Source organism: Strix uralensis, chromosome 8 (genome assembly GCF_047716275.1).
Source record: "Strix uralensis isolate ZFMK-TIS-50842 chromosome 8, bStrUra1, whole genome shotgun sequence".
Lineage (NCBI taxonomy): Eukaryota > Metazoa > Chordata > Aves > Strigiformes > Strigidae > Strix > Strix uralensis.
Window position 1 is genome coordinate 36,277,143 of NC_133979.1, and position 26,802 is coordinate 36,303,944.

Sequence of the window (26,802 nt, forward strand, 5' to 3'; positions counted from 1 at the left end):
CATATTTCATATTGTTATATTCCTTTATAATCTAGGTCCATAACAGTTCTGCTTCAAAATATCTTTCTACAGAATGCACCAACTCCGAAATGAGATTTCACCTTGAAAGTGTGTGACATAAACTGAGTACATAAAACAGTAGGATAACAAACTCAAAATGAGGTCTGGACAAATTCTGGGACACCAAACACCTCTGTATCTCATACTCCTTTGCAGTTAGCAGTCAATCAGATCACTCAGTACTTCATACTGGAGGCCATTCTGGTGCTGCCTCTCTCTCTGAGTAGTTGTGTGTAGTTGTGTGGTGCTTGTTTTATGAGTATATTGCATGAGGCTGTAAAGAGCAAGTTAAGTGAGTCTTAGAAAGGCACAATTAAGCCTCTGCTGTGTTGTAAGTGTTAACATGATCTCTGTCTTTGGCTGATCTGGAAATAAATAAAACCGTCTAGTCATCTCTATCAGCACTAATGTGCACTGTTTTGAATACTGCTGAAACATTTATTGACTCTGCTACTATATGCAGAGCAGCACTTCCACTTTTTGTACATAATTCTGTGGAGATATTACTACATTTAAGTTTGAGATGAAAGGGAAATAATTTTCTGTAGGCGACTCTGTATCAGATGCAGAAGGAATGCAGAAGAGTTGAAGTCAATGTCTTGGTGTGTGAGTGGAGACCAGTGATGAGTGGCGTTCCTCAGACGTCAGTGTTGGGACCAGTGCTGTTTAACAACTTTAGAGCCAGGCCCATGCAAACCTCATGAATTTCAACAAGGCCAAGTGCAAGGTCCTGCATGTGGGTCAGGGCAATCCCAAGAGCAAATATAGGCTGGGCCAAGAGTGGATTGTACGCTCGCAGCCAAGAAAGCTAAATGTATCCTTGGCTGATTCAAAAGAAGTGTGACCAGCAGATCAAGAGAGGTGATTATCCCCCTCTAGTCTGTTCTTGTGAGACTCCACCTGAAGTCCAGAGGAGCACCTCCCTTCTGAAGACAAGCTGAGAGAGTTGGGGGTGTTCAGCCTAGAGAAGAGAAGACTCTAGGGAGACCTTATAGTGGCCTTCCAGTACCCCAAGGGGGCCTACAGGAAAGGTGATGAAGTGCTAAGGCTTGGACAATAGGCCCAAGCCAGAGTTGACCTATAGATGAATACTGTATATTTTGTAACTGATAACCATTGTGCTAGTAGGTATTGTACTAAGTTACAACAAACCACCTATGCTGATGTAAAAAGTGCTAAAGTGTTGAAGTATTAAAGCCTGAACAACAGGTCCTGAGCCAAAGCTGCTTAGTATGTAGTCAGTAGCGAAATATGTATGCTTATTAATGAAAGATGTATCTTAGATATCATATACTCATTACTGATGATGAATGTAATGAAAACATGTCTATCCTGAATATATTTTTATCCTTCTTTGTGTAGGGGCAAGTTAACAAGACCATGGAGCCAGCTGTCTGGACTTAGGACCAGACGTGTGGCCTTGTTCTAAAAAGAACATAAATAAATTAGATAAGCAGGGAAACATCCTTGGCTTCCTCCTTGAGCCCTGGCCAGGCTCTAGGAATCTAATTGGAGAGTGAAACCAGATACTCTCCACTCAAAACAAAGGTGCCAGCTATTCTGGCTTACTGATTTTGGGGTATATAAGGCTGGACCCGCTCACAGCGACTTTGGAAGCCTCACCTACGGGTGGAGGCACCGCGTAGGATTTCCCACTTGCCGGGACAGGCTCTCCAAATCCTCGCTGTGACCGGGGCTCCCCAGCGACTGAGGGTCTGGATGGTGGTAATGGGTGCAAGTGGTGGTGGATCTTTCTTAATCACTATTCTCTCCCTGTATTTTCCTATTTGTTTGCTTTATGTGCACTATTCTGGTTTTTCTTACTGTATGTTTTCTGTATTAATCTGTTACATTATTTGGTTATCCCCAGTAAAATATGCCTGCTCTTTTCACTCTGGTGTCCGAGTTTAATTGGTATCCCTAATCAGCAAAACAGGTGGTGAGGGACTCTTTATCAGGAAGCCAGGTGATAGGATGAGGGGGAACAATTTTAAAATAAAAAAGGGTAGATTTAAGTTAGATATAAGGAAGAAATGCTTTAATGTGAGGGGTGGTGAGACCCTGGCACAGGTTGCCCAGAGAAGCTGTGGCAGCCCCCTCCCTGAAAACGTTCAAGGCCAGGTTGGACTGGGCTTTGAGCAATCTGTTGTAGTGGAAGGTGTCCCTGTCCATGGCAGGGGGGTTGGAACTAGGTCCTTTAAAGTCCCTCCCAACCCAAACCACTCTATGATTCTATGATTCTACAATTCTGTGACTGCTTTATTCTTGAATAAAACCAGGTACTTTATGATCTAACAATTAGACAAGAAGTGAGAACTGACTCATTTTCTGTGTATGAGTTGGAATTTCTTAAAAATGCTTCAATTAAAAGTCTCAAGAGGAATTTTAGATCTGGAGAAGCCTAAGAGGGCTGGACTGGATGTGGGAAATGAGAGAGACTAATTTAGAGATAGTGTACCAGGTTATCAAACTAAGTTGCATATGTGTCAAAAGGAAGTGCTCATTTAGATGATCTGCATATGAAGCATGATTTTTCAAGTAAAACCCTATTTACAAATTACTTCTGTGAAAATGTGATCTTTTCTTTTTGAATCGAAAGAGAAAGGAAGTTTTAATTTCAAAAATAGAAGATGCAAAACCAGACTAAACACATAGAAAAAAAACTCACTCCATTCAAACATGAATGTGAAAAATCAAAAGCCGACAAGTAATGAAGTTGCAAAATGATGCACATGTAATAACAAGAAGAAAAAATAATGAGGGAGAAGGGAAGGAGAAGTTAGAATAGAACTAAGCTAATAGAACTTCTTTTCTGCTGTATGGAAGTAAGGGTTACAAAGTTTTGAAAATAGTTTTCTGAACTTTCTTTTCTTTCAAATATTTAAGTCCAAAAGATATTTTGCTGAAGCCAATATTTTAATGAAAATTAGGGCTCACCCAAGCCCTAACCTAGAGCAGGGCAATAGGGCTGAATAATTTAGTGCTGTTATGCATGCTCTACTTTTACTAGCACCACGAAGAGGTGAGTAGGTTGAAGCATATCAGGGAGTCTGACAGAGGGATAGACTACTGGAACCCCACCTACCCTCCCTGGGATGGGCCCAACAGGCAGACAGGACACATGGTACAAAGAATTCCCCATCCTCTCTCCACCTTGATGAATGTGGTGACTTTAGGGATAGGGGGTGATGGCAAGAAGTTTATGCCTGGCACACCAGGCACGTCTTCTCTGTGACTACCCCACCTTTCCAGGTGCCCTTGCCACCTGCACCCTGTGTCATAACCACTCCCATAAAGAAAAAAAGATGGGTCATTGTCATAGTAGACTCCCTTCTGAAGGGAACAGAAGGCTCAATTTGTAGACCAAACCCACTTCTTAGGGAAATCTGCCTCCTCCCTGGGGCTGGATTAAAGGTGTGAAGAGAGAGATTCCTACCCAGGTACAGCCCTCGGATTATTATCCATTATTGATTTTTCATGTAGGCAACGATGAAGTTGCAGTAAGAAATCCAATGGCGATCAAGAGACTTCAGGACCTTGGGATGACTTCTTAGGGATCAGGAGCACAAGTAGTGTTCTCCTCTGTCCTTCCAGCTGTAGGGAAAGATGAGGAAAGAAACGGGAAGAGCCAGCAGATCAATGCCTGGCTCTGAGACTGGTGTCACCAGCAGAATTTTAGGATTTTTGATCATGGGTCAGTTTACATGACACCAGGCCTGAGGGCAACAGACTTGGTACACCTGTCTCAGAGGGAGAAAAGGATCTTTTGCAAGAGTTATCAGGGCTCATTGAAAGAACTTTTAGCTAGATTTGAAAGAGGAAAAGGATAAAACCAGGTTTGCTAAAGATAAGCCTTGAGGTGGCGTGCCAATGTTTGAGGGATGGTGTGCCACCAAGGTCCTCCAGTCTGCTCCGTGATTTTCTGAGTACACTGGAGCACATTTGAAATATTTCTATACTAATGTGTGCAGCATGAGGAAAAAACAAGAGGGGCTAGACGCTTTGGCCCAGTCCCAGATCTACAACATCATTTGCATAAGGGAAAACTGGTGGGATGAATCCTGTGACTGGTATGCCATAATGGACAGTTATAGGCTCTTCTGAAGGGATAGGCAGAGCAGGGAAGGTGGGGGGTGGTGTTCTGTGTAAGGAAGGATTCGGACTGTATGGTGCTTGCAGTTGGTGATTGCACAGCTGAGAGCCTCTGGGTAAGGATGAAGGGGAAATCAAATAAAGTGGATGTTGTTGTGGTAGTCTACTATTGACCACCCAGGACAATGACACTGATGAATTATTCTGCAAGGGATTAAGGGATATCTCTAGATCAATTGCCTTTGTCTTTATGGATGATTTTATCTTTCCAGACATCAACTAGGGATATCATACATCAGACACAAACAGGTACAGGAAATTTCTGAAGTATGTTGACGATAACTTCTTGATGCAGGTACTAAGGGAGATGACTAGGAAAGGTGCCTTCCTAGATTTGTTGCTTGTAAAAAGAGGAAGACTCATGGGTGATGTGGTGACTGGTGACTGTCTTGGTCACAGTGACCACAAAGTCGCTGAGTTTCAAATCATTGGCGATAGGAGAAAAACTGCCAGCAAAATTTCGACTCTGGCTACGAGGAGAGCAGACTTTGAGCTGCTGAAGGAGTCCCCTGGGAATCTGCCTTTGAAGGTATTGAGGTCTATGAATGTTGGTCGCTTTTTAATATCCATCTCTTAAGAGAGCAGGAGCAGGCAATTCCAAAGTGTGGGAAGTCAAGCAAGCAGGGCAGGAGGCTGGTTTGGCTGAGCAGGGATCTTCTTCTAGAAATTAGGCAAAAAAGGAAAGTGTATGGATATTGGAAGCAAGGACCGGTGACACAGGAAGACTACAGAGGTGCTGTTCACCCCCGTAAGGAGGAAAATCATGTGGCCAAAGCTCAATTAGAGTTCAAGCTGGCCAGTACTGTGAAGGACAACAAAAAAGGGTTTTTAAAATATGTTAACAGCAAAAGGAGAATCAGAGATAACATTGGTCCATCACTTGATGAGGTCGGTCACCCCACAAATAGGGATGTAGACAAAGCAGACAGATCTACAGAGACTTATATCTAGTATTCATCTACCTGGACATGTGCAAAGCATTTGACACTGTCCTGCACAACATTCTTGTCTCTAAATTGGAGAGACGTGGATTTGATGGATGGACCACTCAGTGGATAAGGAACTGGCTGCATGGTTGCACTCAAAGAGTTGCAGTCAATGTCTCGATGTGTGGGTGGAGACGAATGACAAGTGGCGTTCCTCGGGGGTGTTGGGGACTGGCACTATTTAACAACTTTGTTGGAGACATGGAAAGTGGGATTGAGTGTTGAGTTTGCTGATGGCAACACCAAGCTGTGTGGTGCAGACAAGACACTGGAGGGAAGGGATGCCATCCAGAGGGACCTTGACAGGATTGAGAGGCAGGCCAGTGAAAATTTCATGAATTTCAATAAGGCCAAGTGCAAGGTCCTGCGTATGGGTTGGGGCAATCCCAAGCACAAATACAGGCTGGGCGAAGAGTGGATTGAGACCAGCCCTGCAGAGAAGGACATGAGGGTAGTGGTGGATGGAAAACTGACTGTGAGACAGCAGTGTGAGCTCGCAACCCAGAAAGCCAACCATACTCTGGGATGCATCAAGAGAAGTGTGGCCAGCAGGTCGAGGCAGGCAATTCTCCCCCTCTACTCCACTCTCATGAGACCGCACCAACAGTACTGTCTCCAGCTCTGGGGCCACCAAAATAAGAAGGACATGGACCTGCTCAAGTGGGTCCAGAGGAGGCCACAAAGATTATCAGGGGGCTGGAGCATCTCCCCTATGAGGACAGGCTGAGAGAGTTGGGGTTGTTCACCCTAGAGAAGAGAAGGCTCTGAGGAGACCTTATAGTGGCCTTCCAGTACTTAAAGTGGGCCTACAAGAAAGATGGGGAGGCACTCTATCAGTGGGTGCAGGGATAGGACAAAGGGTAACAGTTTTAAAATAAAAGAGGGTAGATTAGGTATAAGGAAGAAATGCTTTAATGTGAAGGTGGTGAGACGCTGGCACAGGTTGCTCAGAGAAGCTGTGGCTGCCCCCTCCCTGGAAGGGTTCAAGGCCAGGTTGGACGGGGCTCTGAGCATCCTGGGCTAGTGGAAGGTGTCCCTGTCCATGGCAGAGGGGGTTGGAACTAGGTGATCTTTAAAGTCCTTTCCAACCCAAACCATTCCATGATTCTATGATTTAATGCTGTCTTTGCCTCTTTCTTTAACACAGATGATGGGCCCTGAGACTTCCAGACCTCTGTGTTGGAAGACTGTAACTGGGGGAATGATACACTCCCAGTCAAATCTGAACTTGTTCGAAACTTGTTGCTCCAGATGGATGCACATAAATTCATGGCGACTGATGGGAATCATCCTAGGGTACTGAAGGAACTCTCTCCATTATTTTTCAATGGTCTTCAGAGTCTGGAGGGGTCCCAGTTGACTGGAAGCTGGCAAAAGTATCCCCAATTCTTAAGAAGGGTAAGAAGGAAGACCCTGGTAATTACAGGTCTGACAGTCTCACTTCAGTGCCTGGTAAAATTATGGAGAAGGTTATTCTGGGAATTATTGAAAAAACACTTGGGAGACAGTGTAGTCATTGGTCATAGCCAACATGGGTTCACAAAGGGAAAGTCCCGCTTAACTAACTTAATTACCTTTTATGACAAGGTCACCTATCTAGTTGAGCAAGGGAAGTCAGTAGATGTGGTGGGTTTAGATTTTTACACAAGTTTTTGATACTGTCTCTTGCAGTACCCTTCAGGACAAAATGTTCAGCACACAGATAGCCAAATCCATAATACATTGGGTGAGCAATTGGCTCAAAAGAAAAAGAGAACTAGAGGTTTGGGTTGATGGCAAGTTGAATATGAGTCAACAGTGTGCCCTGGCAGCCAAAAGGGACAACCGTGTCCTGGGGTACATCAAGCCCAGCATAGCTGACCAGTCAAGGGAGGTGATTGTCCCACTCTGCACTGATGCAGCCCCACCTCGAGTACTGTGTGCAGTTTTGGGTGCCTCAATATAAGAAGGACATCAGACTATTAGAGTGTGTCCAGAGGAGGGTGACCAAGATGGTGAAATATCTCAAAGGCAAGACTTATAAGGAGCAGCTGAGGTCACTTGGTTTGTTCAGCTTGGAGAAGAGAAGGCTGAGGGGTGACCTCATTGCAGCCTACAGCTTCCTCAAGGTGGGCAAGGAGGGGGAGGTGCTGATCTCCTCTCTCTGGTGACCAGTGATAGGGCATATGGAAATGGAATGAAGCTGAGTCAGGGGAAGTTCAGATTAGACATCAGGAAAAGGTTCTTCACTGAGAGGGTGGTTGGTCACTGGAACAGGCTCCCTCGGGATGTGGTCACGGCAGCAAGCCTGTCATAGTTCAGGGAATGTCTGGATGACACTCATTGTCATATGGTTTAGTTTAGGTCGTCCTGTGAGTTGAACTCGGTGATGTTTATGGGACCTTCCAACTTGAGATATACTACGAATCTATGTTTCTATGATTCTGCTTTAGAATATATATATATTTTCTATTTTAGAATACCATTTTAAAGTTAGTTCTTGATTAAAAAAACATATCTTGAAGTACCTTTGAAGGGTTTTATGTGCACGTTCAAAAAGGAACAAAATCCTACAAATTCTTTCTACAATGAACAATCATCAAAGTTGTTAATTATTTTTAATGAGTAACCAGATGTAGTAACATGGATATTATTTTTAATGTAATTATTACTGAACCTTCCAGTTTCATTAGCCAGATGGACAATCCTCAGATATACAGTTGTGAAGCTCAGTAGTATAGGCTTCATGACATGTACTCAGGAAAGTATTAGCATCTCATCAAGGGTTGTTGTTCAAACAAGTGCAGTCAGAGTTTCAGAGAACTGTACAAACATGCGGATATTACCTGATAAATTTTGTAAGTTTTTTTCTCATTTGTAGTTAAAGCACAATGGTAAGAAATTTCAGCAACATTAAGACAGACTCCGTGGAACTGTAGTTTTTACTGACCTTGAGCTACTGTGTTTAATGACTATTTTTGCAAAATTTAGGAAATTCTGTCCAGTAGATACACTTATCCTCTTATTTGAATTAGACATAGCATTTTCTTCCTAAGAGTTTGTGGTGTTATAGGCCACTGAACAATCAGGATGTTTATTTCTCACTGACAGTACTTTTTCACTGGTGGGAACCCTGGTAAAGTTAATTTTGTCCAATCTTTTGCACATGGAGCACAGAGTAAGCCACAGTTGAACAGATTACACTGTTCATTTACTTAGTTACGTTTATGTAACTTATGTAACAAGAATACTGCCATTATCAGTAATGTTTTATTAAGAAGATTAACACTGTTCATATTTGTATGAATAAAAGACTCCGTATCAAGTGATCTTTGTATTTCCAAGAATTGTCATTTAGCAATACCTCTGACCACAGTTTAAAAAAGTGCTTTTTTTGTTCTTTCATGTAACTGTTCTTTCATGTACCTATCAAACATACTTTTTTGCACATTTGAGAGCAAATGTCAAATGGATAAACATGCTATACATTCAGTTTGTTAGCACGTATGTTAATATTTCTGTGCGCATACGTGACTAATGACACAGCTGGACATTTCCAGGCAGTGTGTTCAGAAAAAAGGTAGTGGGAGACTGTAATAATCAGTTTTGCTTGTTTTCTGCTTTTTACTATGAGATGTGGATTTCTGAAACCTTCACAGGCAGTTCTTTCTCAGCAGTCTTCTAGCTTTCTGTCTTTATTTTGAGGTTTATTTTAGAGTATTTCTCCTAGTTTTGAAGAAAGAGCACAAAGGCTGCATATGAAATTGCAGTGTGAAAGATATTCTGATGTTTGTTTTGTTGACTTAAGCAGACCAGTTCATGGTCTTGTTAAACCAAATCCAAAGAAAATGTAATATTTGCTTAAACAAGAGATCAAAGGAATAATTAAGATCAGACACTTGCTAAAATTTCAAGAAACTATGATTTGATTAAAATAAAGATATCTTACTACCAGTGTCCTGGTTTTCATTATTTTTGCTATATATTACATGAATACCACTATAGACAGAACTGTGTTAAAATTGAGATGTATTGATTTCACAATATAAATGCCAAGCCAGTATCTCTGCTTTAGCATTTGCTGTGATAGCTGAAGCAGTGTCTTGATACACTGTAATCACATCGATGGATTCAATCTTCTTTCCAGAAAATTTTTCAGAAACACCAGTATGCTGTCTAACTTAATATGTCTAAATGAGGTTTCATATTCTTGTAGGGAAATCACAGAAATGTCAGAGCCTACATGTAGTTTCATCATTAACAATTTCCTTTCATGTCATTTCATCATTAACAATTTCCTTTCAATCAGACTAGTAAATGGATTCTTTTTTGCCTCCTGGAGTTTTTGCCTTGTGTCCTTTGCTGATCTGACTTGAACTTCTGCCCATAGCATGAAATTGCTCAATAATATTTTTCTCTCTTTCTTTTAATCAGCAGTGATGGTTACTTGAACTTCAGTTCTTTCGCAGCACCTGGTATACTGATGAACACTTGCTGTGTGGGAGTTCATTTCTTATTCCGTCTGTTTACTGTATTTTTAGTCTTTCTTAATATGAGTTTTGCTGCCATTGTGGTGTTAAGTCTTACTTAACTATAAAGATGCTATCATGATATTCAGCTTTCTGATGAACTCCAGTGAGATTTCAGTAAAAGCCCCACACTATGTGGTTATGATTTATTCAGGTTACTGCTCTTACTGAAATTTCAATTTTTTTTTTTTTACTTAAGGATTTTGTGCTCAGTTAGCCTTGGCTAACGGCCAAATGTCCACGCAGCTGCTCACTCTTTATCGACCCTTCAGTAACATCAGGAATGAAAACACGATGAAAAAGCTCAGGGGTCAAGATAAAGACAGGGAGATCACTTACCAATTACCATTGTGGATAAAACAGACTTGACTTATGGAAAACTGATTTACTTACAAATAAAATAGATTTGCGTAGTGGGAAACAAACATTTAAAAACTCCCACCTTTCCTCCTCCTTGCTTTCCCAGGCTCAGCTTCACTCCTTGGCTCCTGACTCTACTACACCACTATGACCTGGTTTGGAGAGGAGGTTTACAGTCTGTACAATGCAATTGTACCTTGAGAAAATTGAGTAAGACATGGTGGAGGCAAGAATTTAATAGAAAGAGCTTCTTAGCCTTGGCATCTGTGTGCTAAACTTGCTGACACTAAGGCAAATCCTCTGCAGTTTGTTCTATACTCTGTGTTGAGATGTCCACCGAACTCTCTTGCTGCTTCAGGAGTTACAGTGATTGAATTTCTTCTTGGAAGCTGGTACAAAGAAACTATACTGTTCATTAGTAAAAATGTATACATGTAAGCATTATGTGAGTAAGGCATTTAAAATGTCTTTTCTATTAGTCTAATTTCTCTTTGCCACATTGCAGAGCTTGGTTTCATCCTCAGGCAGGAAAGGTACTTTTTTGGTGCTTTAAAGTTTTGCAAAATGGGGAAAGTTCTTTTTACCCAGTCCTGTTCTTACCCACAGTTGATAATTAATTCTACAGGCTTGTACTGGTGTTTGGGAAGAAACATGGTTTTTTGTGTGAAAATTCAAGTTTTAAAATTCATGTACTATTATTTCCCTAACATGCAATTCTACAAATACATTTTCATAATAAGCCAAAGATATCTGATTATACAAAAGACATTTTAATACAATATGAATGCATGTTTTATAGGTATAGATATAATATCATACTTACATATGTATACATTCAAAGTATTTATGGAAAAAATGTTTTATGAACATGACTGAAAATAAATCATTTAAAATATGCAATAACATTTAGGTGTGTCTTTCTTCCAGCTACATTTATTTATTAAATTCACAAAAAATATCAGTTTCTGAAATAAGCCTATGAAAGTCTTTTCAGGATGTCTTTAGTATCTCTGTGGCTGATAACTAGAGAAGAGAGGAAAAAATTGCCTCAGTTCTGTTAAGGCACCATGGAATTAAGCAGTTAAAAGCTGAAAGAAAGCTTCTAATCTTGTGTGAAGCTGGCACATAGCCAGAAGGATGAGAAGCTGATCCAAGAAGTATGTGAGCACTAAAGCAACAATTTAAGTAAATCTGAAAAAGGGTGAAAAGTAGGATTATGGGACTCAGAAGACTAACAAGGAAGTTTCTTTTTTCTACAGTCATTCTTCACCTTCTGTGAATCATATGAACTATGTCTTGTGAATAATGTCAAAACAACCTGGTGAGAAATCATATCACATCAAGACACAGGAAGAACTGACTCCCAAAAAAATCTAGCAAAGGAGGAACCATATCCAAGGGTGGTTGCAACAGACTGGAATGTCCAAACTTATCTGTGACAGGGACTGCAAAAGGCATGAAATCCCAGTACAAGGAAGATTCAATACAGTAAGCACAAGCAGAAAGGTCACAGCAAGGAACAAGAAAAGAAGACAAGATATACTGGAACTGCTGAAAGGATTGGACTGTTGCTGGTTATCTGAGGGAGTCCAATAGTCCCTTAAGCAGCATAAATAAATGAAAAGAAAAGAATCTTCTACATGGGAAATAATAATCCCTGACTGTCTCCTAGGCAGATGTTAGCACATTTAGGGAAGGAAAAAAAACAAAAAAAAAAAAAAAGAGAAAGAAACAACATTTCTTTTGTTAAATTCCTCTTTCTCCAGTTTCCCTTTTTATTTGAGTATGATGGGCATTGTTCTCCCATTAGGCAATTAAGCAATACTTCCCAAATAGCACAGTACCAAGAAACTTCTGGCTTCAATAAATAGTCATGAGAATTTGTTTATTGATTGAAAAAAAAAAATAAACTGAGATCCAAACAGTGGGTAAAAATTGTTAAAACAAATCCAAAGTGCTTGGATGAATTTTAGAAAAGTGGACTTGAAACTGGATAGGGTGTTTGTCAGATTCCTGACAATGAAATGAAGGAAAGGATAGAATTAGTAGAAACAGTGTAATTCAAGATTTACTTAATCCTGGGAGCGATGGTATTGACTTGCCTTTTCACCTCTATTCCACACCACAAAATCAAAATCAAAGGTCACTGTCTGAGCAGAAGAGTATTTTACATATGGAAACATTTTAAAATCTCTTTAAAGTAACCACAAAAAATCAATTTGTTTGGAGACAAATTTAGTGTTCCAGCATATATATTATGTATCTGCTGATGCATCAGCAAGGCATCTAAGGACTGAAGCAGAAAAAAAGCCAAATTTAGGAAACTGCAAGATTCAGAAATTATCATATTAAATGGAGTTTTGAAGGATGAGTTAAATGTTCTGACCAAGTACTATGCTACAGTCTGCTGTGTCCTGAGATATTCATAACTGCATTCTTCCTTAATTCTGAGAATTACCCTTGCTACTTAGGCAAGGGTAAATCATTATTTTCTCCACATTTCAAGAACAGCAACCAAGGATTAATAATAGGCAGTTCCATTTCTTAGTTGTTCTATACTGAAATACAACCATTGTAGAAGATTATTTTCCCAAATTAAAATAAATAATTTAGCTCAAAATAAAGGAAAGTCACTTAACAAATACAGAGAACTGGGCAGGGGAAGGAAGGATTAATGAGCTAACAAATAAGAAATACATGCTTCCTGAATCAAGGTGTTAATATTAGGCTTCATGGAAAATTTTTTCACAGGTATGAGACTGTATACTTTTATTCAAGTTCATTTTATCACATACAACACTGTAGGGTGAAAATTATTAAGAAAAACAGTAGTGGCTGAACTCAGATTCCATAGAAGCCTGCAATAAAATTCCCACTAAACTTAAGAAAGGTACCCTGAAGCTCATACTAGAAGACTTGTGGAAACCCTTTTCTGTATCCTCTGTGAGCTTTTCTTGCCTCTTTAAGTGCTTTTAATACAATGGGTAAAGAAAGAAAAAGCTGAATATAAATGGAAAACACAGACTTTTAAGAAGTTTAGATAGCAAATAAAAAAAGTAAAAAACCCTGAAGCAGCCTGTCAGTATCAACATCCTTAGCTTTTCAGTTCTCACCTATGTTTCTCCAGCAAATGCCTCTGATAGCTGAACCAATTCCTCCTCACTGGTTTATTGCCACACATCACCTCAAGATTTAGTAATTTGAGAGTCCTGTTGGCATTGCCTTTTTAATGTACGAACCACAGAAATAATCACATAATGTCATATTAAGTATGAATTCTTGCATCGCTTTCCTCTTGCTGAATATTTTTGTCTTCACTTAAGAATTAAGAAAAATGGAGAAACAGTAGTGCATCAGTTTTCCTTAACCTATCTCAGGATTGATGGAAATTCAAGCTATATAACAATTGTAAAAGAATAGGGTGTGTATGAATTTATAATTGTAACAGCATTCTAACTGCTTGTTATTAACTTTTTCATATTTATGACATGATAGAAGCTTTAATGGTAGTTACAAAATTTATTTACTTTTACTCATTTTCTTCTCTAAGTATACAGTACTCAGGGAGTGTCCTTTCCCTTTTTGTGGTAAATCAAGTTTTATAGTTACAGAGACAGAGTCAAATATTAAGATATGCACTGAACAATAGCCATGGTGATACCATGAAGAAACTACCTGAACATTTTAATGTACATAAAAGAAAAACATATAAATACATTAAAACATACAAATATATAAAAGTCAACCATCTCCTGGGCTGCATCAAGAGAAGTGTGGCCAGCAGGACGAGGCAGGTAATTCTCCCCCTCTACTCCACTCTCATGAGACCCCACCAGCAGTATCATCTCCAGCTCTGGGGACACCAACATAAGAAGGACATGGACCTGTTGGAGTGAGTCCAGAGGAGGCCATGAAGATGCTCAAGGGGGCTGGAGCACCTCCCCTGTGAGGACAGGCTGAGAGAGTTGGGGTTGTTCACCCTAGAGAAGAGAAGGCTCTGGGGAAACCTTATAGGCCTTCCAGTACTTAAAGGGGCTACAGGAAAGATGGGACAGGGACCTTTTATCATGGAGTGTAGGGATAGGACAAGGGGTAACAGCTTTATACTGAAATTTACATTAGATATAAGGAAGAAATTATTTCTTGTGAGGGTGGTGACGCCCTGGCTCTGGTTGCCCCGAGAAGCTGTGACTGCCCCCTCCCTGGAAGGGTTCAAGGTCAGGTTGGACGGGGCTCTGAGCAACATGGGCTAGTGGAAGGTGTCCCTGCCCATGGCAGGGGGTTGGAACTAGATGATCTTTAAGCTCCCTTCCAACCCAAACCATTCTGTGATTCTCTGATTTACATAAACATATGTATAGATATACGTATACGCATAAAAACATATAAATACATTAACACATATGAAACATAGGAACACTCAAACACCTTTTTTTTCCTAATGGATGTTGCCAGGAAGATATAGCATGTAAAAGTATATGCTTTTTATAGTTGTAAGGATGAGTAAAGCATATAATATGTCAGGCTCCATTAGAGACTTTGTGACATAGAATACAAACTGTAAGTTCTATTGATGATAGACACAAATCTAGCTGTTAAATAGAATTTGAAGCAGTTATGAAGTAGTATTTTTCAGCTTCCAGAAAGTGTTGCAAAGAAAGAGAATTTAAGACATCTATTAGAATGATTCTTCTGAGCATTCCTGTTCTTTTGGTTTGGAGGAAAAATATGGTAATTTTAGTGAAATATAAAACCTGAGAAAATAGTAATTTTGGGGATGTCTGTTAGATCATTTGTTTCTTCACATCAAGGGCAACTCTTAGCATTCAAACTGTTTTACAATATAATATGTTTTGTAGGCACTGATTTTAAGAACTACTGGACAGAAGCTGACGGAATTGTTTGTAGAGTGTGTTGTGTCAACATACATAAAACCAGCTCAGTAATAACTGTTTGCTGGCAACAACTGCAGTAATGTAACTACCTGGCTAACTATATTGGAAAGGAAACAGCCAAGAATTGAGAGAGAAGGAAAGCGAAGGAAAGAAAAGGTTTGTCTTTGAGAAATAATTTCTAACTTTGGTGGGCCCCTCGCTAAAAGAAAGACATTGAGGTGCTGAAGCACGTCCAAAGAAGAGCAACAAAGTTGATGAAGGGTCTAGAGCACAAATCCTGTGAGGAATGGTTGTGGGAACTGGTGTTGTTTGGTCTGGAGAAAAGGAGGCTGACCATATCACTCTCAACAACTGCCTGAAAGGAGGTTGTAACAAGGTGGGTGTCGGTCTGTTCTCCCAGATAAGAAGTGATAAGACAAGAGGAAACAGCCTCAAGTTGTGCCAGGAGAGGTTTAATTTGCATATTAGAAAAAATTTCTTCACGAAAAGTGCTGTCAAGCACTGTCCAGGGAAGTGGTTGAGTCACCAGCCCTGGCAGTATTTAAAAGATGTGTAGATGTGACACTCAAGAACATGGTTTAGTGGTGGACTTGGCAGTGTTAATATTTGGACTTCATGACCTTAAAGGTCTTTTCCAACATAAATGACTATGATTCTATGATTCTATGACCCTTGCCGTATGAAATTTCTTTCCTTGTTTTATTTTCAAATCACGAAGTTGAAATCAGCAGAGTAGGGGAGAAATGCAAGAATCTGCCTTTGTAACTACATCGCATTTACGTTCTTAAGAACTTATTTCAGAATTACAGAATTCCAGAACACTTGAGTTTGAATTTGAATTTATACACTAAAAAGGTTAGTCAGAACCTCATGACCATGCCCAACAACATCAATATCCTAATTTTATTCATCTTCTAGATTATATACACCTTTTTAAAAAGAAGGTGGCACCTCACAGGAGATTTTCAGAATTTAAATGAATGATGGGTATAGCCTAGGTGAACCTCACTGACACCTGGATTTCCCGGTGTTTGGCTGATCTGAATGTGTCAACCAGTTGTTCAGGAGAGAGAACATTTGTACAATATTTTATGGTATGTGAGATGTAACACAATCATTTATGGCTTTTTGCATAGTGATAGATGAGCTGTAAGGAAAGCTCCACACAGATACTTGATACTCTATCGCCCTAATGCGATCAGGGAGCAATGCTCAGAGAAGATATCAATGGCTGCTGGATAGTTTAAGCAGTAAAGCCTCAAAAAACCCAAGTGAAAAGCTGATATTGAAAAAAGGCCAGTTGGTAAGAAAAGTGGTACTTAATGGTAGTTTTCTGAATGAGGAAACATGAAAAAAATCAGAGTGATGGAATAACAAGGAAAATAAATCAAAGGAGGGAAATCCTTCCCAATAAATCACTTCAGAATCTAACAATGCATAATTATAAAGATGTATAATGTGACAAATAGGAAATTTGTCTGCAATGATATGTGAATTTTATTACATTCTATTTTTCATAGGGTCATAGAACAGTCTATGATTAAAGATCATCTAGTCCAGCCCCCCTGTCAGGAACATCTTTCACTAGATCAGGTTGCTCAAAGCCCTGGCCAACCTAACTTTGAACACTTCCAACAATGGGACATCCACAACTTCTCTGGGACACCTGTTCCAGTGGCTCACCACACTCATTGTAAAAAAATTCTTCCGCATATCCAATCTAAATCTACCCTCTTTCAGTTTGAAACCATTGTCCCTTGTCCTGTCACTACAGACCCTCATAAAATGTATTGCTCCCTGTTTCTTATAAGCCCCCTTTTTATATTGAAAGGCCACAATAACATCTCCCCAGAACCTTCTCTTCTCCAGGCTAAAGAACCCTACTTTGCACTGTTCTGAAGAATCAGGGAATAAATTAAGGTGCAAGGCATCTCAGGAGATCAGTTAGTCCAAAAGCTCAAAGTAAGACTAACTTTGAAGTTCAATCATCTTCCTCAGGGCTGTGTCTGTTTGAATTTTGAAAATTACAATGGCTTGAAGTTCTTAAAGGAAAATAACTCTGGATGGATCCAACAGCCTGAGAAAGTCGAGGCTACTGTCACTCTCTGTCCATCAGTCCAAGTAGTCATGAGGCTGAAGATGTGTTCCCAGCCGACACACACTCAAAGGACACATATACACTACATATATGCATAGATATAAACATCATCAGCGGCCTCAATCTGCTCCCTTCTCTGGCTGCTCAGAAGGGAAGTCCACTAGGGAAACTGTGGACAAGGTGGAGCCCTCCAGCAGCTGGGCTCAGACACTCCCAGTAACTGGTCCCTGAATCCCAGTCTTCCCAGTTTCTGGCCCCTGGACATAGGAGCTCCTGAGGCCACAGCCCTACTCCTGTTGCTGGTACAGACCATCACACACACCCTAAGCCAGATGGGATTCCCCTAGTCCCATAGCCAACTCTTCATACTCTCACCCCTAGTGACACTCAGGGTGTCTCTCACCCAGGGCTGGCTGTCAGAGACTCGCTCATCCCCTTGCTCCCAGGCCACTTCCCTTGCTCACCAGTTTGTCTAGTTTGATCTTTGATGGTGTTCACACACCCTTCGGCACACCTGCACTCACTCCAGTTGCTGCTCCGGGGACATGCATCCCCTCTGCCCCATGGTCTGACCCCAGCGGCTGCGCTCACAGACCCCCACACACACGTGCACACAGGACGGAGAGCCCTTCCCCAGGACAGAGCCAGGCAGGAATTTAACAGGGAAACAGGACAGACTGTGTTGGTGAGACGCAGGGCATGGCCAGGCAAGCGCACTGACCAGCCAATTGTTGACACATGACTGGCCCTTTTTAGCCCCTACCCCTCTATTTCCCCACTCTTTTCCCCCTCAAATCACCTGCACCTCTGCATTGTCCTGCCTTTGGTTCCACAGAATCAGAGAATCAACTAGGTTGGAAAGGACCCTGAAGATCATCTAGTCCAACCATTAACCCAGCACTGACAGATCCCATCTACACCATATCTCTCAGCGCTATGTCGACCCTACTCTTAAACACCTCCAGGGATGGGGACTCCACCACCTCCCTGGGCAATCCATTCCACTGCCTAATAACCCGTTCTGTAAAGAAATACTTCCTGACATCTAGTCTAAACCTTCCCTGGCGCTGCTTGAGGTCATTCCCTCTTGTGCTATCACTTGTTACTTGCTTAAACAGACCCATCCCCAGCTCTCTGCAACCTCATTTCAGGTAATTGTAGAGGGCGATGAGGTCTCCCCTCAGCCTCCTCTTCTCCAAACTAAACTCCCCCAGTTACCTCAGCTGCTCCTCATACGACATGTGCTCCAGACCGTGCACAAGCTTCGTTGCTCTTCTCTGGACACGCTCGAGTAATTCAATGTCCTTTTTGTAGTGAGCAGCTCCAGTGCAGGCAAGCCCGTACTGGGGGGTTTTCGCGGCAAAAGGGACTGGAAAGGAGCTTTTTCTGGGGGGAACTTTTGAATGTTTTGGAGACAGAAAGGCGGCTAGCCGGCTCTAAGGAGACTGGCAAGCCGGTGGGCGAGCAGCTGAGGAGGCGTGGGCTGTGGGCAGAGCCCGGGGCCGGTGGCGCCTGTTTCGAGCGACGTGTAAACACACCAACGGTGACTTGCCGAGGAGAGCAGCTCCAGTGCAGGCACGCCCTTACTGGGGATTTTCGCGGCAAAAGGGACTGGAAAGGAGCTTTTTCTGGGGGCACTTTTGAATGTTTTGGAGACAGAAAGGCGGCTAGCCGGCTCTAAGGAGACTGGCAAGCCGGTGGGCGGGCAGCTGAGGAGGCGTGCGGTGTGGGCAGAGCCCAGGGCCGGTGGCGCCTGTTTCGAGCGACTTGTAAACACACCAACGGTGACTCGCCGAGGAGAGCAGCTCCAGTGCAGGCAAGCCCGTACTGGGGGGTTTTCGCCGCAAAAGGGGCTGGAAAGGAGCTTTTTCTGGGGGGAACTTTTGAATGTTTTGGAGACAGAAAGGCGGCTAGCCGGCTCTAAGCTGACTGGCAAGCCGGTGGGCGAGCAGCTGAGGAGGCGTGGCCTGTGGGCAGAGCCCGGGGCCGGTGACGCCTGTTTCGAGCGACGTGTAAACACACCAACGGTCACTCGCCGAGGAGAGCAGCTCCAGTGCAGGCACGCCCTTAATGGGGATTTTCGCGGCAAAAGGGGCTGGAAAGGAGGTTTTTTTGGGGGGACTTTTGACTCTTTTGGAGACAGAAAGGCGGCTAGCCAGCTCTAAGGAGACTGGCAAGCCGGTGGGCGAGCAGCTGAGGAGGCGTGCGGTGTGGGCAGAGCCCAGGGCCGGTGGCGCCTGTTTCGAGCGACGTGTAAACACACCAACGGTGACTGGCCGAGGAGAGCAGCTCCAGTGCAGGCAAGCCTGTACTGGGGTGTTTTCGCGGCAAAAGGGACTGGAAAGGAGCTTTTTTGGGGGGGACTTTTGACTCTCTTGGAGACAGAAAGGCGGCTTGCCGACTCTAAGCTGACTGGCAAGCCGGTGGGCGAGCAGCTGAGGAGGCGTGGCCTGTGGGCAGAGCCCGGGGCCGGTGGCGCCTCTTTTGAGCGACGTGTAAACACACCAACAGTCACTGGCCGAGGAGAGCAGCTCCAGTGCAGGCAAGCCTGTACGGGGGGGTTTTCGCGGCAAAAGGGACTGGAAAGGAGCGTTTCTGGGGGGGACTTATGAATGTTTTGGAGACAGAAAGGCGGCTAGCCGGCTCTAAGGAGACTGGCAAGCCGGTGGGCGAGCAGCTGAGGAGGCGTGGCCTGTGGGCAGAGCCCAGGGCCGGTGGCGCCTGTTTCGAGCGACTTGTAAACACACCAACGGTGACTGGCCGAGGAGAGCAGCTCCAGTGCAGGCAAGCCCGTACTGGGGGTTTTCGCGGCAAAAGGGACTGGAAAGGAGCTTTTTCTGGGGGCACTTTTGAATGTTTTGTAGACAGAAAGGCGGCTAGCCGGCTCTAAGGAGACTGGCAAGCCGGTGGGCGAGCAGCTGAGGAGGCGTGGGCTGTGGGCAGAGCCCAGGGCCGGTGGCGCCTCTTTTGAGCGACGTGTAAACACACCGACGGTCACTGGCCGAGGAGAGCAGCTCCAGTGCAGGCACGCCTGTACGGGGGGGTTTTCGCGGCAAAAGGGACTGGAAAGGAGCTTTTTCTGGGGGCACTTTTGAATGTTTTGGAGACAGAAAGGCGGCTAGCCGGCTCTAAGGAGACTGGCAAGCCGGTGGGCGGGCAGCTGAGGAGGCGTGCGGTGTGGGCAGAGCCCAGGGCCGGTGGCGCCATTTCGAGCGACGTGTAAACACACCAACGGTGACTCGCCGAGGAGAGCAGCTCCAGTGCAGGCAAGCCCGTACTGGGGGGTTTTCGCGGCAAAAGGGACTGGAAAGGAGCTTTTTCTGGGGGGAACTTTTGAATGTTTTGGAGACAGAAAGGCGGCTAGCCGGCTCTAAGGAGACTGGCAAGCCGGTGGGCGAGCAGCTGAGGAGGCGTGGCCTGTGGGCAGAGCCCAGGGCCGGTGGCGCCTGTTTCGAGCGACTTGTAAACACACCAACGGTGACTGGCCGAGGAGAGCAGCTCCAGTGCAGGCACGCCCTTACTGGGGATTTTCGCGGCAAAAGGGACTGGAAAGGAGCTTTTTTGGGGACACTTTTGACTCTTTTGGAGACAGAAAGGCGGCTAGCCGGCTCTAAGGAGACTGGCAAGCCGGTGGGCGAGCAGCTGAGGAGGCGTGGGCTGTGGGCAGAGCCCAGGGCCGGTGGCGCCTCTTTGGAGCGACGTGTAAACACACGAACGGTGACTTGCCGAGGAGAGCAGCTCCAGTGCAGGCACGCCCTTACTGGGGATTTTCGCCGCAAAACGGGCTGGAAAGGAGCTTTTTTTGGGGGGACTTTTGACTCTTTTGGAGACAGAAAGGCGGCTTGCCGACTCTAAGCTGACTGGCAAGCCGGTGGGCGAGCAGCTGAGGAGGCGTGGCCTGTGGGCAGAGCCCAGGGCCGGTGGCGCCTGTTTCGAGCGACGTGTAAACGCACCAACGGTGACTGGCCGAGGAGAGCAGCTCCAGTGCAGGCAAGCCTGTACTGGGGTGTTTTCGCCGCAAAAGGGGCTGGAAAGGAGGTTTTTTTGGGGGGACTTTTGACTCTTTTGGAGACAGAAAGGCGGCTAGCCAGCTCTAAGGAGACTGGCAAGCCGGTGGGCGAGCAGCTGAGGAGGCGTGGGCTGTGGGCAGAGCCCAGGGCCGGTGGCGCCTCTTTGGAGCGACGTGTAAACACACCAACGGTGACTTGCCGAGGAGAGCAGCTCCAGTGCAGGCAAGCCCTTACTGGGGTGTTTTCGCGGCAAAAGGGACTGCAAAGGAGCTTTTTTGGGGGGGACTTTTGACTCTTTTGGAGACAGAAAGGCGGCTAGCCGGCTCTAAGGAGACTGGCAAGCCGGTGGGCGAGCAGCTGAGGAGGCGTGGGCTGTGGGCAGAGCCCAGGGCCGGTGGCGCCTGTTTCGAGCGACGTGTAAACACACCAACGGTGACTTGCCGAGGAGAGCAGCTCCAGTGCGGGCACGCCCTTACTGGGGATTTTCGCGGCAAAAGGGACTGGAAAGGAGCTTTTTTGGGGGCACTTTTGAATGTTTTGGAGACAGAAAGGCGGCTAGCCGGCTCTAAGGAGACTGGCAAGCCGGTGGGCGAGCAGCTGAGGAGGCGTGCGGTGTGGGCAGAGCCCAGGGCCGGTGGCGCCTGTTTCGAGCGACTTGTAAACGCACCAACGGTGACTGGCCGAGGAGAGCAGCTCCAGTGCAGGCAAGCCCGTACAGGGGGTTTTCTCGGCAAAAGGGACTGGAAAGGAGCTTTTTCTGGGGGCACTTTTGAATGTTTTGGAGACAGAAAGGCGGCTAGCCGGCTCTAAGGACACTGGCAAGCCGGTGGGCGGGCAGCTGAGGAGGCGTGGCCTGTGGGCAGAGCCCAGGGCCGGTGGCGCCTCTTTCGAGCGACGTGTAAACACACGAACGGTCACTTGCCGAGGAGAGCAGCTCCAGTGCAGGCACGCCCTTACTGGGGATTTTCGCGGCAAAAGGGACTGGAAAGGAGCTTTTTCTGGGGGCACTTTTGAATGTTTTGGAGACAGAAAGGCGGCTAGCCGGCTCTAAGGAGACTGGCAAGCCGGTGGGCGGGCAGCTGAGGAGGCGTGCGGTGTGGGCAGAGCCCAGGGCCGGTGGCGCCATTTCGAGCGACGTGTAAACACACCAACGGTGACTCGCCGAGGAGAGCAGCTCCAGTGCAGGCAAGCCCGTACTGGGGGATTTTCGCGGCAAAAGGGACTGGAAAGGAGCTTTTTCTGGGGGGAACTTTTGAATGTTTTGGAGACAGAAAGGCGGCTAGCCGGCTCTAAGGAGACTGGCAAGCCGGTGGGCGAGCAGCTGAGGAGGCGTGGGCTGTGGGCAGAGCCCAGGGCCGGTGGCGCCTGTTTCGAGCGACTTGTAAACACACCAACGGTGACTGGCCGAGGAGAGCAGCTCCAGTGCAGGCACGCCCTTACTGGGGATTTTCGCGGCAAAAGGGACTGGAAAGGAGCTTTTTTGGGGACACTTTTGACTCTTTTGGAGACAGAAAGGCGGCTAGCCGGCTCTAAGGAGACTGGCAAGCCGGTGGGCGAGCAGCTGAGGAGGCGTGGGCTGTGGGCAGAGCCCAGGGCCGGTGGCGCCTCTTTGGAGCGACGTGTAAACACACGAACGGTGACTTGCCGAGGAGAGCAGCTCCAGTGCAGGCACGCCCTTACTGGGGATTTTCGCCGCAAAACGGGCTGGAAAGGAGCTTTTTTTGGGGGGACTTTTGACTCTTTTGGAGACAGAAAGGCGGCTTGCCGACTCTAAGCTGACTGGCAAGCCGGTGGGCGAGCAGCTGAGGAGGCGTGCGGTGTGGGCAGAGCCCAGGGCCGGTGGCGCCTGTTTCGAGCGACGTGTAAACGCACCAACGGTGACTGGCCGAGGAGAGCAGCTCCAGTGCAGGCAAGCCTGTACTGGGGTGTTTTCGCCGCAAAAGGGGCTGGAAAGGAGGTTTTTTTGGGGGGACTTTTGACTCTTTTGGAGACAGAAAGGCGGCTAGCCGGCTCTAAGGAGACTGGCAAGCCAGTGGGCGAGCAGCTGAGGAGGCGTGGCCTGTGGGCAGAGCCCGGGGCCGGTGGCGCCTCTTTTGAGCGACGTGTAAACACACCAACGGTGACTTGCCGAGGAGAGCAGCTCCAGTGCAGGCAAGCCTGTACTGGGGTGTTTTCGCGGCAAAAGGGACTGGAAAGGAGCTTTTTTGGGGGGGACTTTTGAATGTTTTGGAGACAGAAAGGCGGCTAGCCGGCTCTAAGGAGACTGGCAAGCCGGTGGGCGAGCAGCTGAGGAGGCGTGCGGTGTGGGCAGAGCCCAGGGCCGTTGGCGCCTGTTTCGAGCAACCTGTAAACGCACCAACGGTGACTGGCCGAGGAGAGCAGCTCCAGTGCAGGCACGCCCTTACTGGGGATTTTCGCGGCAAAAGGGACTGGAAAGGAGCTTTTTTGGGGACACTTTTGACTCTTTTGGAGACAGAAAGGCGGCTAGCCGGCTCTAAGGAGACTGGCAAGCCGGTGGGCGGGCAGCTGAGGAGGCGTGGGCTGTGGGCAGAGCCCAGGGCCGGTGGCGCCTGTTTCGAGCGACGTGTAAACACACCAACGGTGACTTGCCGAGGAGAGCAGCTCCAGTGCAGGCAAGCCCTTACTGGGGTGTTTTCGCGGCAAAAGGGACTGCAAAGGAGCTTTTTTGGGGGGCACTTTTGACTCTTTTGGAGACAGAAAGGCGGCTAGCCGGCTCTAAGGAGACTGGCAAGCCGGTGGGCGAGCAGCTGAGGAGGCGTGGGCTGTGGGCAGAGCCCAGGGCCGGTGGCGCCTCTTTGGAGCGACGTGTAAACACACCACCGGTGACTGGCCGAGGAGAGCAGCTCCAGTGCAGGCAAGCCTGTACGGGGGGGTTTTCGCGGCAAAAGGGACTGGAAAGGAGCTTTTTCTGGGGGCACTTTTGAATGTTTTGGAGACAGAAAGGCGGCTAGCCGGCTCTAAGCTGACTGGCAAGCCAGTGGGCGAGCAGCTGAGGAGGCGTGGCCTGTGGGCAGAGCCCGGGGCCGGTGGCGCCTCTTTTGAGCGACGTGTAAACACACCAACGGTGACTGGCCGAGGAGAGCAGCTCCAGTGCAGGGAAGCCTGTACTGGGGTGTTTTCGCGGCAAAAGGGACTGGAAAGGAGCTTTTTTGGGGGGGACTTTTGACTCTTTTGGAGACAGAAAGGCGGCTAGCCGGCTCTAAGGAGACTGGCAAGCCGGTGGGCGAGCAGCTGAGGAGGCGTGCGGTGTGGGCAGAGCCCAGGGCCGTTGGCGCCTGTTTCGAGCAACCTGTAAACGCACCAACGGTGACTTGCCGAGGAGAGCAGCTCCAGTGCAGGCAAGCCTGTGCGGGGGGGTTTTCGCGGCAAAAGGGACTGGAAAGGAGCTTTTTCTGGGGGCACTTTTGAATGTTTTGGAGACAGAAAGGCGGCTAGCCGGCTCTAAGGAGACTGGCAAGCCGGTGGGCGGGCAGCTGAGGAGGCGTGCGGTGTGGGCAGAGCCCAGGGCCGGTGGCGCCTGTTTCGAGCGACTTGTAAACACACCAACGGTGACTTGCCGAGGAGAGCAGCTCCAGTGCAGGCAAGCCCGTACAGGGGGTTTTCGCGGCAAAAGGGACTGGAAAGGAGCTTTTTCTGGGGGCACTTTTGAATGTTTTGTAGACAGAAAGGCGGCTAGCCGGCTCTAAGGACACTGGCAAGCCGGTGGGCGGGCAGCTGAGGAGGCGTGCGGTGTGGGCAGAGCCCAGGGCCGGTGGCGCCTGTTTCGAGCGACGTGTAAACACACCAACGGTGACTCGCCGAGGAGAGCAGCTCCAGTGCGGGCAAGCCTGTACGGGGGGGTTTTCGCGGCAAAAGGGACTGGAAAGGAGCTTTTTCTGGGGGCACTTTTGAATGTTTTGGAGACAGAAAGGCGGCTAGCCGGCTCTAAGGAGACTGGCAAGCCGGTGGGCGGGCAGCTGAGGAGGCGTGCGGTGTGGGCAGAGCCCAGGGCCGGTGGCGCTTGTTTCGAGCGACTTGTAAACACACCGACGGTCAGTGGCCGAGGAGAGCGGCTCCAGTGCAGGCAAGCCTGTACGGGGGTGTTTTCGCGGCAAAGGGGACTGGAAAGGAGCTTTTTTGGGGGGGACTTTTGACTCTTTTGGAGACAGAAAGGCGGCTAGCCAGCTCTAAGGAGACTGGCAAGCCGGTGGGCGAGCAGCTGAGGAGGCGTGGGCTGTGGGCAGAGCCCAGGGCCGGTGGCGCCTCTTTGGAGCGACGTGTAAACACACCACCGGTGACTGGCCGAGGAGAGCAGCTCCAGTGCAGGCAAGCCCGTACTGGGGGGTTTTCGCGGCAAAAGGGACTGGAAAGGAGGTTTTTTTGGGGGGACTTTTGACTCTTTTGGAGACAGAAAGGCGGCTAGCCAGCTCTAAGGAGACTGGCAAGCCGGTGGGCGAGCAGCTGAGGAGGCGTGGGCTGTGGGCAGAGCCCAGGGCCGGTGGCGCCTGTTTCGAGCGACGTGTAAACGCACCAACGGTGACTGGCCGAGGAGAGCAGCTCCAGTGCAGGCAAGCCTGTACTGGGGGGTTTTCGCCGCAAAACGGGCTGGAAAGGAGCTTTTTCTGGGGGGAACTTTTGAATGTTTTGGAGACAGAAAGGCGGCTAGCCGGCTCTAAGGAGACTGGCAAGCCGGTGGGCGGGCAGCTGAGGAGGCGTGGGCTGTGGGCAGAGCCCAGGGCCGGTGGCGCCTCTTTGGAGCGACGTGTAAACACACCACCGGTGACTGGCCGAGGAGAGCAGCTCCAGTGCAGGCAAGCCCGTACAGGGGGTTTTCGCGGCAAAAGGGACTGGAAAGGAGCTTTTTCTGGGGGCACTTTTGAATGTTTTGGAGACAGAAAGGCGGCTAGCCGGCTCTAAGGAGACTGGCAAGCCGGTGGGCGAGCAGCTGAGGAGGCGTGCGGTGTGGGCAGAGCCCAGGGCCGGTGGCGCCTGTTTCGAGCGACGTGTAAACACACCAACGGTCACTGGGCGAGGAGAGCAGCTCCAGTGCAGGCAAGCCCGTACAGGGGGTTTTCGCGGCAAAAGGGACTGGAAAGGAGCTTTTTTGGGGGGCTCTTTTGACTCTTTTGGAGACAGAAAGGCGGCTTGCCGGCTCTAAGGAGACTGGCAAGCCGGTGGGCGAGCAGCTGAGGAGGCGTGGGCTGTGGACAGAGCCCAGGGCTGGTGGTGCCTCTTTGGAGCGACGTGTAAACACACCAACGGTGACTTGCCGAGGAGAGCAGCTCCAGTGCAGGCAAGCCCGTACTGGGGGGTTTTCGCGGCAAAAGGGACTGGAAAGGAGCTTTTTCGGGGGGCACTTTTGACTCTTTTGGAGACAGAAAGGCGGCTAGCCGGCTCTAAGGAGACTGGCAAGCCGGTGGGCGAGCAGCTGAGGAGGCGTGCGGTGTGGGCAGAGCCCAGGGCCGGTGGCGCCTGTTTCGAGCAACCTGTAAACACACCAACGGTGACTGGCCGAGGAGAGCAGCTCCAGTGCAGGCACGCCCTTACTGGGGATTTTCGCGGCAAAAGGGACTGGAAAGGAGCTTTTTTGGGGGCACTTTTGACTCTTTTGGAGACAGAAAGGCGGCTAGCCGGCTCTAAGGAGACTGGCAAGCCGGTGGGCGAGCAGCTGAGGAGGCGTGGGCTGTGGGCAGAGCCCACGGCCGGTGGCGCCTCTTTCGAGCGACGTGTAAA